Genomic DNA, 13,564 nt, shown 5'->3' on the forward strand with positions numbered 1-13,564 from the left:
TTGATCGCTGACGCCAAAAGGTCTCTTCCTGAGAAAGAAGGACTTGGAGTTGGTCTTGAAGGTTCTTTTTCTCCAATTGAATAGCCTCTGAAATAGGAACATCCATGAGCTCTTCTAACCGGGATCGAATACCAAGCATATTCAATTGCCTCACCCTAAAGGCCTGCTTCTGCCATTTATCTAGCTTCATTCTAGTATGCTTCAGTTTCTGCGAAACACAGTACATGGGAGTCCCCGTAACATCCGTTAACCATGCCTCCTGTACCACCCCATCACACTCTGCATGTTGCAGCCAATAAGCTTCGAATTTAAAGTGATGATGTCGCGGTCTGTGAGCTATAGGCACCGAGCTAGCCTGTAAGAGAATAGGAACGTGATCGGAGTCACTTGGTGGAAGATGGCGCACCCTTGCATAGCCAAAGATATCACACCACGAAGGTGTAGCCACTGCCCTATCCAACCGTAACTGTGTTTCCGAGTTCCACCACGTACACATTGGACCCAAGAACCCTAGGTCCAGCAAGTCACCATAGCCTAGAGCTTCACGAAAGCCTCTCATTTAACGCTCAGCCCTTACCGGTCCATCAATCTTCTCACTACTATTCAGAATCTCATTGAAATCACCTATAACAACCCATGGTAGAGAGTCAAGATCACTAAGATCCTTGAGGAGCTGCCACGACCTGTCCCTATCACCCGTACGAGCAAATCCATAGAAACCTGTCAAACGCCAAGACGGTTCCCCTGGACCGCCTACAATAACCAGATCTATATGATGGGCAGAAGAAGTTCGTTCCTGTACCACCACATCTCCATTCCAGAACATCCCTAGTCCTCCCGAGTTGCCATCACTCAGAACCTCTTTGAAATGTTGAAAGCCCAAGGCGTATGAAGATTAAGGAAGTCTGACATTCGACTAATTTTTGTCTCGCAAAGGAAGACAATTTGGGGACGATTCTGGGATATCAAATCCTTCAGAGCCCTCTTAGTTGCATCATTGCAGATGCCCCTACAATTCCAACTGAGTATATCCATGTTCATGGTAGCAGATGGACAGCAATCTAGATAACTAGACGCAACCCTAGGTTGCAGACGCAAACCCTAGGTCGAGAGAGAAAAAAAGAGATAGATAATTATTCGTTAGAAATATATTTTGTATTTACTTAGCATTTAGTTACAATTTGAATAGACTTTAATATATTTTGTATACTGGTTCCCGTTAAACTATGGTTGGGAAATTAGTCTAAATATTCTAGACTTATTTTGGGTAATAGTAAAATATATATATGCATATTTAAGGTTTAAAGTAAATCTGTTTATTCAGTCCAAGCAATGTATATAACCAAACAAATTACAAACAACCTAATTTGTATAATTAAATATACATATTGAGATAAAAGTGATGCATTGGTAATTTGAACAAGAGTACGAGGATAATACATTAAATTTTTTTATATTTGGTATGGTTACATAATCAAAAAATAAAATCATGTATTTTAGTAGCATTTTTTTAGCATGTATGACCATTTTGGTAATTATACCCAGGCAAAACAATTTTTGCCTTGCAACTTACCAAACACTTGTAAATTACTTTTCATTCTCACAGCACTTATAGAAACAGTTTACCAAACACACAGTTGCTTTTTCTCACAGCAATATCGAAAATGCTTATAATTATTCTCACAGCACAACCATCCCAAATTAGGCATAAATATCATATTTTTAACTAAATATCAAAGTTCTAAAAAACGCGAAGCGCTAGTCGGGCGGTGGCCAATGCTTAGGCGGCGTTTTAATTTTTTTTTTTATAATAAACATAAATGGATGAATTAGTTTATATATTCTTTACAATTTAATTGCTTAACTACACTCAAAACACTCAACCAACTATCAAAAATATTAAATAGTATTTGTAATGAATAATTATTAGTATTGGATAACTATTAATCACATAATAATTATGCATAACTTATCTCACCTAATAGTTTAGAGTAGTTTACATGACAACGATTAACCCAACCTTATGGAGCTAGAGAAGGTGTTCATATCTATGCAATATGTACTATGTGAAGTGCACAAATTTGTTATGTGATCCTGCAAAGTTGACTCTTGGAAGGGAGCATTATAAAAGTATGAATGTTGATCATAATTTAGTGAATTGTATGCGTTTTAATACGAATATTTTTAGCGTGCAATTTACTTAATTGTTAGATAAAAATATAAAAATTTAGATCCCTATTAATAAGAACTTGTATGTGGTTTTTTCTTATATAAACTTGGTCTATATATGGGACCCTTTATAAAATGGTTTGTTTTACATCTTTTAAAAAAAAAAAAAAAAAAAAAGTTGAATCCAGCTATTTTGGCCTGTATGCGGTGCTAGGTTTTACTATAAGAGCAACTCCAACAGCTTCCCTATAATTTTTGTATAATAGGGAAGCAAAAGTCAAAGCTTTAGCATCTTTTTATTCTCCAACTCCAACAGATTCCCTATTTTACATCATTCTCTAAAATCTCCATATTTTTCCTTAAATTTTTAGAGATTGCTGTAAATATAGGGAATTTGGTTTTATCTTTCCTCACTTTCCCTAAAATAGGGATAGTTATAGGGAATCTGTTGGAGCAAAAGAGACTTATTTTTCCCTAAAGTAGAGAAAAATCAAAATATGGAGAAGCTGTTGGAGTTGCTCTAAGAAGTAATTGCAGAGTTGACTTTGCACCCCTATAAGAACTTGACAGGTTTTAATACTGTACTACCTCTTCAATTGCTGAATTTTCATATTTGTCCTTTAATCCAATATATAATTGCATCTTGAACCTCTTAGAAAACGTGGGGAGTAAGTCGCATCAAAAACCCTCCCTCCCCCTCTCTCTCTTCTCTCTCTAAGATTCTTAAAAAATAAAAATTTGAGGTCTCATATCAAAAAGCAAATCATCCGTACACTCAACCAGCCCCTGACACCTAAAAAAATGTCTCGCCCCTCACTCCCACCCAGACCTATATTTTGTCTCTCTGCTGGTCTACTCTGCTATACTCTACACTGTAAGGAGCCGATTCCTCTCCAAAATCTCATCGTATCCAAAACTGTTTCACTCAGTCTCTCTCTCATTTTTGAAAAATCAAACTGAATCAAAGCTTACCATGGCCGACGGCAAGCCTTCTGAACATTATTTCGTTCAAGTATCTACACTAGAGGAGGCTGATTCCCCTCTTCAAAATCTCATTCCCATCCAAAACCATGCACCCTCTCTCTCTCTCATTTTTTAAAAAGCAAACTGCCCTCTACTACAACTTATAGTGTTTTGAACACATTGAAAACCTAATAATCAAAAGCAACACATATGGATATGCAAAAGGTAATTGACTTCATCAAAATGCAGTTAGAAACCCACCCACTCTTTATGTCAAAAGATGGCATTCGCAAGTATAATTTATTCTCTGTTTCTTATTGATTGTTTGCGAATTGGAGTATCTTATTATTGCTTCGTTCATGAAGCATCTAGTGACAAAATAGTAAACCAATATGTGTGGTACTGTTCATTGGGCGCTGGCGCTTTAGAAGAAATAATAATAATAATAATATGTATTTTTAGTTAACTTTATTTTGCAGAAAACGAATGATAGAAAAACATATTTTTGACCTTGAATAAAATAACCAAACGCATGGTAGTCCTTTCTTTTACGTCTTTTGATGCATTGGTTTTCTTCTCTGCTTCCAGACAATTCTTCTGTGAATCTGATAGACGTCCCTTGAGGCCTTGAATCTCTTCTTTGTATGCACAAATTGTCTGCTCCTCATCCATTTTCTTCTCTCATTTGCCTCATCTAAAGCTAATCCCAACACTTTGTGGAGTCTATAGTTTTTGGACCAAAAGCTGGATTTTAAAATAAACCAACATTGGCAGCTATGCAATGACAAAAAATTAAAGTAGACATTTCAAATCAATATAGGAAAAGAAAAATCTGGTAACTGGTTTTCAGATTATCTCTATAGATAATTTTCTAGCATGGGATGATTTAAACCTGACACTAACCTACTCATGACAAACCTCCACCTCATCGCCTGCCACCTTAAGTCCCAAGGCAGCTACATACTTACATATGAACACGTATGTGAACTGATACAATGAAAACATATATGCACATGACTATGGAAACACATAACAAATCATGATTTGTTATGTAATCCTCTAGCTATAAGAAGACCCCTGTGTTGTACTATAACCGGATGATACCTGGATGTAATATTTTCATTTCTATTAAGCATTATAACATTGAAATTTTCATTTCTAACGTAAGAACTACATACTAAAAGAAAATAATAATAAGTCATTCAATCATGTGACAGACAGCAGAAGAAGATATATTTCCCTCTTGATAGTCAAATTCAACCCTAAACTTGAATATTAATAAGATATAAGATGGTAAAGACCTGCTTATGAAGGCGCTCTCTTTCAAAAGCAAGTTGTACAATCAAGTTTATAATAACCATTGACTGGAGAGCAATATCAGTTATAGTAGCTATTTTTGCTTCCTCAGCTTGATGCAAAGCTGCCTCCATGCATTTCAATTTAGCTATCAGGAAGCTTACTTTATCATTTAGTGCTGCATTAAATTTTGGTATTATTACACACTTTTCCTCTACACTGTCAGTCCGACTTTCAGCGTTTAAAACCTCCTGCTTTAGATCCTTTATCACATTTTCCATATCCCTGATAGTCGAATTCAACATGTTTTGTTTCTCCTGGCTAGCTTCAGCAGTTGCCAGGGCATGTTGCAATTGCATGTCAAATTCTGTTAACTGCATCGTACAAATTCCGAGCTCTTCATTAAGTTCAATGTTGGTCTTTGTTAATAATTTGCATTTGGCTTCTGCATTCCGAGCTCTACCTTCAACTTTTGATTCTTTCTCTTTCAGATCTGTAATAACATTTCCCATTTCACTGATTTCATCTTCAAGCGAACTCACATTTTCTACCTTCAGCTTTTGATTCTCTCTCTTTCAGATCGTACAGGTGGGCTGTGCAATTGCTTAAAACACATAAAGGCAAAATTGGCAAAACACTATTTATAAGGATGATCATTGTTCATAAGGAGTTTGAGCTTTAGAAGAGAGAATTGGATAACTATTAATCACCTAATAATTATGCATAACTTATCCAAACATTTATCAGAAAAATTGATAATTGAGCTATAGTGGTCAACTTGACTGAACCACTTTATTTTCACGTGCTCTTCATCTTCTGCATCTCTCTCTCTCTCTCTCTCTCTCGTCTTCCACAAATTTCTTCTCTCATCTTCTACATCTGCCGTCTCTCTCTGTGACTACTCCTCACTTTCAGATTGGCGGTGACTCTTCTTCACTTTCAGTCTCATTTCCTCTCCCAAAAAAGAAACAACTGAAAAAAACAACCAAAAAGGTCTTTGTTTTTGACACGCTTTGAGCAAGCGCATAATTTAACCCTGAAATGTCATTAGTAGTATAAGTAAGTAGGGATCGTTCTATTCCGGGGATTGAGGGTACACCTGTCATTTTCAAACAATTAAATAATTAAAATTAAAACAAAGTATAATATTCACAAAGATATTCACAACTATAAACATTTTACACGAAAAATGGGGGGATTTTTAGTTTTTGATTTTCGAAAATAAGTTAAATAAATAAAACAATTAAAATGCAAAAACATAAAAATACGAATGGAATGAGAGAACAAAGATTAAAACCGAAACATATGATTAAAATCGATTCAAACCCTAATATTGTTCATCTAAGTCATGAGAAAGGAGTTGATCATGTGAAACATTCGAAAGCAAATGAATTCCCATTTTTTACTTTTCAATGCTAATTAATCTAAGCGAAAGCACCTAGATTAATCATATCAAACATGCAATCAAACCCTAGAAAGCTAGTCAATCATGTCATGTTTAATGCATTACACATAAAGAAAGGCTATCAACTCAAGTGTACAACTTAGTATGGAAAAGTCCACCTAATTGCAATCCTCGTTAATTAAATTCGATTTTTGCTCAAAACCTTTACTACTTTGATTCAAGTTTACACAAAACGAAAAGTCGATTTCATGTTCTTAAACCAAGCACCTAGGGGTGGGCTCGCGAAACCGAAAACCGAAAAAAACCGCACCGATACCCGAACCGCAGCCGAAAAAAACCGCATCGAAAAAAACCGCACCGAACTGGAAAAAACCGCACCGCACCGAATCTGTTCGGTTCGGTTTTCGGTTTTGGCCCGGCCGAAACCGAACCGAACCGCAAACTGCACCGAAAAAACCGAACCTCAAAACGGCGTCGTTTTTGAATAGGGTTTTTAACTTACCCTAATGACCTAATCCACTCGGTCGCACTCTCGACGCCTAACCCTCGCAGTCTCACACTCTCAGTCTCTCACAGACTCACACTCTCACAGCGATCTCTGTCGAACGACTCGAACCCACCCCACTCGCTCCTCACTTCCTCAGCCTCCTCTAACTCTCTATTCTCTAAGCCTAACTCTCTCAGATCGCCTCCTCTAAGCCTCTAACTCTCTCAGATCGGCGACCTCTCTCTCTCAGATCGGCGACCTCTCTCTCTCAGAACTCTCTCAGATCGGCGACCTCTCTCTCGATCACGTTCCGGAAATCGAAGCTCTCCCGACCTCTCTCTCAGACCGACCTCTCTCAAGATCACGTTCCGGAAATCGAAGCTCTCATCGATCTCGCCGGTAAGTACTGTGTATCTCTCATCGATCTGATATTTAGGGCTAGTTTCTGAGTTTCTCTCATCGATCTGATTGAGTTTCTGATTGACTTGATTCACTCAGCCCCCAGTTTCTCTCCTCACGAAGTCACCAGCTCGCCTCCTCGAGTCCTCCACAGCAGTTCTGGGCTCGTTCTGTCTGGAGTTCTGGGCTCGTTCTCCTCCACAGCAGCAAGCGAGCAAGCCACCTCCACCTCAGTACACTCATCCGAATCGTTACGCCGGTAAGGGTTGGATTGCATAATCTTGAATCGATGGGTGTGATTCATTTTTGCTCATTTGTGTATAGAAGCGATGATTTGGAGTACTCTTCAGACTTAAGATTGTTTTTTTTATTTCCTAGCACCAACTGGTGGCATTTGAATTTAGTTATTACGATCTGTTTGCTTGTAGAGGTTGGGATATAGGTTTGGTATTAAAAGCATTGTCAGGTTTTGTTAATGAGTTGCTAAATTGTCTCTCTGAATTGCTAAAAGATCTTTTCTCTGATTTTCCCAGACGTTATTCAATGTTCATATAGTGATGTTCTGCAATTTTAGGTAGTACTTGATTTATTATGTATAATGTGGTATTAGTATAATATTGTGTAATGATGTTCTGATGTGATTTTGCAATTTTTATACTAAACTACATATTACTGTTTTTATATGCAGTAAACTAATTGCAGTTTGCAACTCCTTGAATTTGAATAGGAGTGATCAGTAGCAAATTTTATGAAGAGCCAATCTAAATCTGCTGCTACTAGTTCCGGTGCCGGTGCTAATCCGAAATCAACTTCTTCATCTCAGGTACCAATTTTGTTTCTTTCAAGTGCTATGGGATTTGGATTTTCTGGAAATTGGATTTGAGATAATCATATTACACATGTTTATGCTGTTTGGTATATATATCAAGACCGTTTGCACTCTGCAGTTTGTTTTTCTGTTTTGTGCTGGCATTATTGCAGTTTCTGCCTTTTGTTTTCTGCTTTTTGTTTTCTGCTGTCATTAGTGCAGTTTCTGTTTTGTGGTATTAGTATTATTAGTTTATTACAGTTTCTTATATATCAAAACTGCTTATGTTTGAGTTTTGCGCACTAAAACTGCAGTTTCTGTTCTTTGTCTCTTATTGCAGTTTTGTATTTTGTTTATGTTTGCAGTTTCTGTTTTTTGTGTCTTATTGCAGTTTCTGTTCTGTTTTGCAGATCAACACTAGTGTTGGTGAATTTACAACACCAATAACTCCCCATGAAGGAACTTCTACTGCAACTCCGGAAGTTCAAGGAACTCAAGCAACCCAGCTTGAAGATGATGGAAGTGTGGAAAGCATCCTTGAGGCGTTGAAACGGAAAGAAAGGTCAGATATTTGGAATCATTTTAAGAGGGATATGGTGGATGGTAGAATTAAGGGTCAATGTAATTATTGTGGAAAAATTTACTATGCCGATCCTAGGAAGAATGGTACAACCTCCCTTAATAATCATATGGACAAGTGTCTAAAGTATCCCCCTAATATTGAGATGATGAAAGCTAAAAGGCAAAAGATTTTCTCTTTTAAAAAACCAACTACTGAGTTGTGTACTGTAGAATGCACTCAAGAAGAGCTATCTATGTTATGTGTGGAGTACATTATATTAGATGAGCTACCATTTTCTCATGTTGAGGGAGAGGGGTTTAGGCGTTTTATGGGTAGAGCTCTTCCTTATTGGAGAATTCCTTCCCGTAAGACAATAGCAAAGGATGTCCTTAAACTTTATTTGTGGGAAAAGGAAAAATTGATGGATCAATTGAGTAGATATAGGTTGTCTCTTACAACCGATACTTGGACTTCTATTCAAAACATTAATTATATGGTCCTCACTGCACATTTTATTGATGATAATTGGGTGTTGCATAAGAGAATTTTAAATTTTTGTGTGATTCCTAGTCATAAGGGAGAGGCTATAGCTAAGCTATTGGAGGATTGTTTGTTGGAATGGGGTATAGAGAAGATTCTCACGGTCACCGTTGATAATGCTTCGTCAAATGATGTTGCATTGAAGGAGTTGAGTAGGAGGATAGGTGATTGGAGTGTCCCTAATGCAATTTTGCATAAAGGGAAGAATTTGCAAATGAGGTGTGTAACCCATATTCTGAACTTGATTGTCAATGATGGGTTGAGTGTGATGAAGATATTCATTGGTGCCATTCGGAATGCGGTGAGGTATGTTAGATCCTCCCCACAAAGGCTTGATTTTTTTAAGGAATGTGTTGAAAGGGTAAAACTAGAGTGCAAAGGGCTTGTGATTTTAGATGTCCCTACTAGGTGGAATTCCGCATTCTTGATGTTGGAACGAGCTTTGAAATTCCAAAAAGCTTTTGATAGAATGGTGGAAGAAGATGCGTGTAATTTTTGTGCATGGCTTGAAGGAGCCAAGGGTGAAAAGCCAAAAGAAGGGCCACCGGCAAGTGTTGATTGGCAATATGGGGAGCAATTTATGGATTTCTTGAGACCATTTTATGAAATCACTTTGAAGGTATGTTGTTCTAATTCTCCTACCGTTCATAGTACTTTTGGTGATATACTCTCTATTTATGGTCTCTTGCAAGAACAAAAGAATCCATGTTTGTCTGAGATTGCATCACCTATGCAAGACAAGTTTGTCAAGTATTGGGGTAGCTTTGATAAGTTGAATCACTATCTATTCATTGCTATTGTTCTTGATCCACGTCATAAACTTGAGAAAGTTGTTGACTATTTTGAGATTCTTGATGATGGGGGGGATATGAATGAAAATGTGGAAGCTAACACAAAGATTGTGAAGGATCTCTTGTATGACCTTTACAAGGTGTATGAGGAAGAGGGAAGGGAAAATGGTGTTGGTGAGGTTGTGGGTTCTCAAGTATCAAGTGAGGGGACATCTAGTTCAAGTAAGGGTCTAACGGAGTTAGAAAAGAGATTGAAAGAGAAGGAGCAAAGGAGAAGAGCTATGAAAGCCGGGATCGTAAACAACGATGTGGATAGATATCTTGGAGATTCTATTGAAGGAGATGATGAAGACTTTGATTTGTTGAATTGGTGGAGGGTAAATGGAGTTTGTAAATATCCTATATTGGCCCGCATTGCAAGGGATGTTCTAGCCATTCCGGTGTCAACCATAGCTTCAGAATCTTCCTTTAGCACGAGTGGGAGGATTATTGATCCATACCGTAGCTCCCTAAGTCCTAGAATGGTGGAGGCTTTGATATGTACACAAAATTGGCTTAGGAGTGAAAATGTGTATCTACATCATATGCCTACTGTTGAGGAGATTGAGTTGTGTGAAGATGCGGAAAGAGGTAATTGTTTCTATTTTCTTAGTTATAGTTTTTTGGGTTAATGAAGTTGTAATATTTATGTTATATATGATTGTATGTATTTATTTTCTAATATTTTTATTATTCTCTTATACTAATGTAGAGATGCTTAAGATGCCATGCGGAGCTGCAGTGGGGAGTAGTCGGAGCGGAATGTTACCTCCGAAGTCGAAGAAGGCGTCTTTACGAGCTTGAGATTATACTATTGCCCTCATTCATATGTTGATGTTGGTTCATTTTTTTTTTTTTTTTATGTTTAATCTTTTAGTTCACTTATAAATTTTTAAGTGAGGTTAGTGTTGATGTAATGGACTTTTATAAACTTTGGACTCTATATTTTTTGACAATTTCATATATTGATGCTAGAATTTGATGGACTATATGTGAATTGAATTATATGGACTATGGAGTATCGAATTAGAGATTATTGTCTAGTGAAGTACAAAACATGCATTAGTAAACTTCTTGTTATAGATTATAATTACAGGTTTGTAGAAACAAAAACTTCTCGAGTTACAATACCAAAAGAGTATATTTGGTAAAAATCTGTTTTTCAAAAAAAAAAAAAAAAAAAAAAAAAAACCGAAACTGGGCCGAACCGACCCGAACCGTTCGGTTCGGTTCGGTTTTCGGTGCCAACTTCCCAAAACGCAAAAACCGCACCGATTCTCATTTCGGTTCGGTTTTCGGTTTAGGCTCGGAACCGAACCCACCCCTACTAGCACCAATTATATCGAAACCCTAAGTGTTTGCAACCACATAAGATTAAAATACAAAAGTTATCTATAACACAAATTTAATTAAACAAACCCACATAAGCAACTCTCGAAGAACAATAATATGAATCTGAAAATTTCATTCAATCATATAAAATTCCAGAATTTAATAATCATTCAAACACATATGTCAACTAGAACAAAACCAACGAAATTCAAAGCAAAGGTTACAAAGTAGAGGTCGAATTACACCGTGGATGGAAGATGAGGATGGATGATTTCCGTTGTGATCCTTGAAGCTTGAAAGCAAGTCTTCAATGGTGGATGGTGCAAGTATAGTCACGGCTCCTTCTTCTCCCTTCGGCCTTGCTTGAACTCCGTGGCTTGCTTTAGAGGATGGAGAGAAAATGAGAGAAGCTCACGGCAACAATATAATTTTTCTGAATTTTTCTAAGGGATGTGGAACCCTTTTCAACGTCAAAGAGGTGGGTATATATAGGAGCACGACTAGGGTTCACAAAGCAATCAGAAATTTCCACATAGCTTCCACCAATGAGAATTCGCCAAGTAAGCTTTGTGATGTAGTCCAACCAATCATAGAATGCCAAGTAATCCGTGTGATGTGTTCCAACCAATCAAAATTCTCTAAAATACCTCCCTAATATTTAATTGTCGAATTTCCTTGGAATTATTCTGATTTTCTTCATGAATTTCGGCTAATATTCCTTTAGGGAATTTAGGGATGCACCTAGACACGTTTTCAGCTTTTCTTGGTCTCCACCTTTTTCTCTTTCCTTTTATTTCTCCCTTGAATCTCTCTTGGCGTCATCTCCTTGATTATTTCTGATTTTCACGTTGGCAATCACACCAAATTATTCCTCCAACAATATTTCCTTTCCCATAAAAGTCTCCCAAGAAAATCTCTCCTTGAAATCCTCAATCAATCATCTTTAATTCCCATGTTGTCACCTTGTTTTTCTCCTTAAGTATTACACGGCAAATTTAATCCCCAAGGAAAATATATTTTCCTTTTTAAAAACTCTTCCTTGATTTCCTCTTGCTTTGGACGGCAAAACTCTTAAGTCTCCACATTTTTCTCTTGACGTCACAAAACCCTAGTTTACATGGGCTTTATCCACTTTTGCCGAAAGTCCATCTTGCTTGATAATTCTTGGGCCTTCTTGCGTCCTCTTCAAGCCTTGATGTCTCCAACGTCATGTCCATCATAATTTCGATTACACATTTCAATGGGCTTCAGAGTTTTGCTTCACACAGTTTCCTCTTTCGAACAGGATTTCCTGGTTGGACCAGGAAAGCTTCATTTCTTCATTTCTGCTCAATTGTGTGGTCCTTTGCATCTTATTTTTGCTCCCCTTGGTGTTCGCAAGCTCCTCTTTCCATTTGTGAGTTCATTTCCACTTTTTAGCTCCGAAGTCCTGAAAATAGAAACTAGTAAGAAAAATAGAAACTTTCCTAAAATGAAAAATGACAACTTTCCTAAACTGAAAATGGAAACTTTCCAAAAAGGAAAAATAGAAACTACAAATTAGAAACTTTCTACAAATAGGAACTTTCCCAATCAAAGAATGGAAACTTTCCTAAACAGGGTTTTAATAAGGAAATAACGCAAGAAATGTAGGGAAAAGCAAGTAAAACGTCGCATTAAAATGCTCCTATCAGTTTTCGAGCAGAGATTGGGAGCGAGCAAGAGAGTAAGAGACAGAGCGAGACTGGTTGTTATGTTCGTTGGGGCTGAGAGAGGACCAAGAGAACCCTAGGGAGATGAATGAGAGAATGGGTCGAGGAGGAGAGTAGACTTCTTCGTTGTTTTCATATCAACGATAATTAAAAAAAAAGGGTTAGCCCCCCGCCCCAGGCGGCTCTGCCTAGCCCGCCTAGCAGCTCAGCTCCTAAGGCAAATTGGTTGCTTAGGCCGATTTTTAGAACATTGCTAAATATGATATGTTTAATGGACCTAATTAAATATGATCTTTTTAACTAAATATCATCTGTTAACAATATCTGGGCCCAATTTCACATCTAGGTTAAATATCACCTTTTTTTTTTTGTTTCAAAGTGAAATTCATAAATTAATCATTAGAAATTGAGAACAATAATAAATTGGGTAATAGCCTAGATTTGCAGATTATTACAAACAATAGATCATTTGCAAATCTGGAAAAACTAACAAAGCATATAACTCATAATAGATGATGAGTCAAGCAGACTCAAAGTTCATGGAAAAAAATTAGGCCAAAAAATTAATTAATAACAACAAAATATGAGAGCTTTAAACACAGCTTCTCAGTTTCCTATATCGCATCGAATAAAAGTTCTCGACTTTCTCAACCCCTCCAAATTTATGATTCTATATCCTGTAATGCATAATTAAACTATTTTAAACCATAATCTGAATCATATATTCTATAAACTCAAATCGAACACACATGCAATACCAGATCTCAATAGCCTAAATCAAATTCCAAGTATAAGTATCTCACATATGGTGTTGATGTTGTTGACGTCAGTGGCAGTGCCGGGAGTTCTGACGATGTTATAGAGGGCGAGGTGGGAGACAAAAGGGTTGAGCTTCATGAGAAGAGTGAAGGGCTAGCCATGGAAGAGTGCGCCAAGCTGGGATTGGCCAGGTCTATTGGCGTGAGCAACTTTGGTACCATAAAGCTCTCTTTATCTATCCATGATTCTATATGAAATTGATGATAATGATGGATCAAGTAGAAATTAATGAACCCATCTTTTTATTATTATTATTTTTTATT

The sequence above is a fragment of the Rosa rugosa genome, chromosome 5 (genome assembly GCF_958449725.1).
Source record: "Rosa rugosa chromosome 5, drRosRugo1.1, whole genome shotgun sequence".
Lineage (NCBI taxonomy): Eukaryota > Viridiplantae > Streptophyta > Magnoliopsida > Rosales > Rosaceae > Rosa > Rosa rugosa.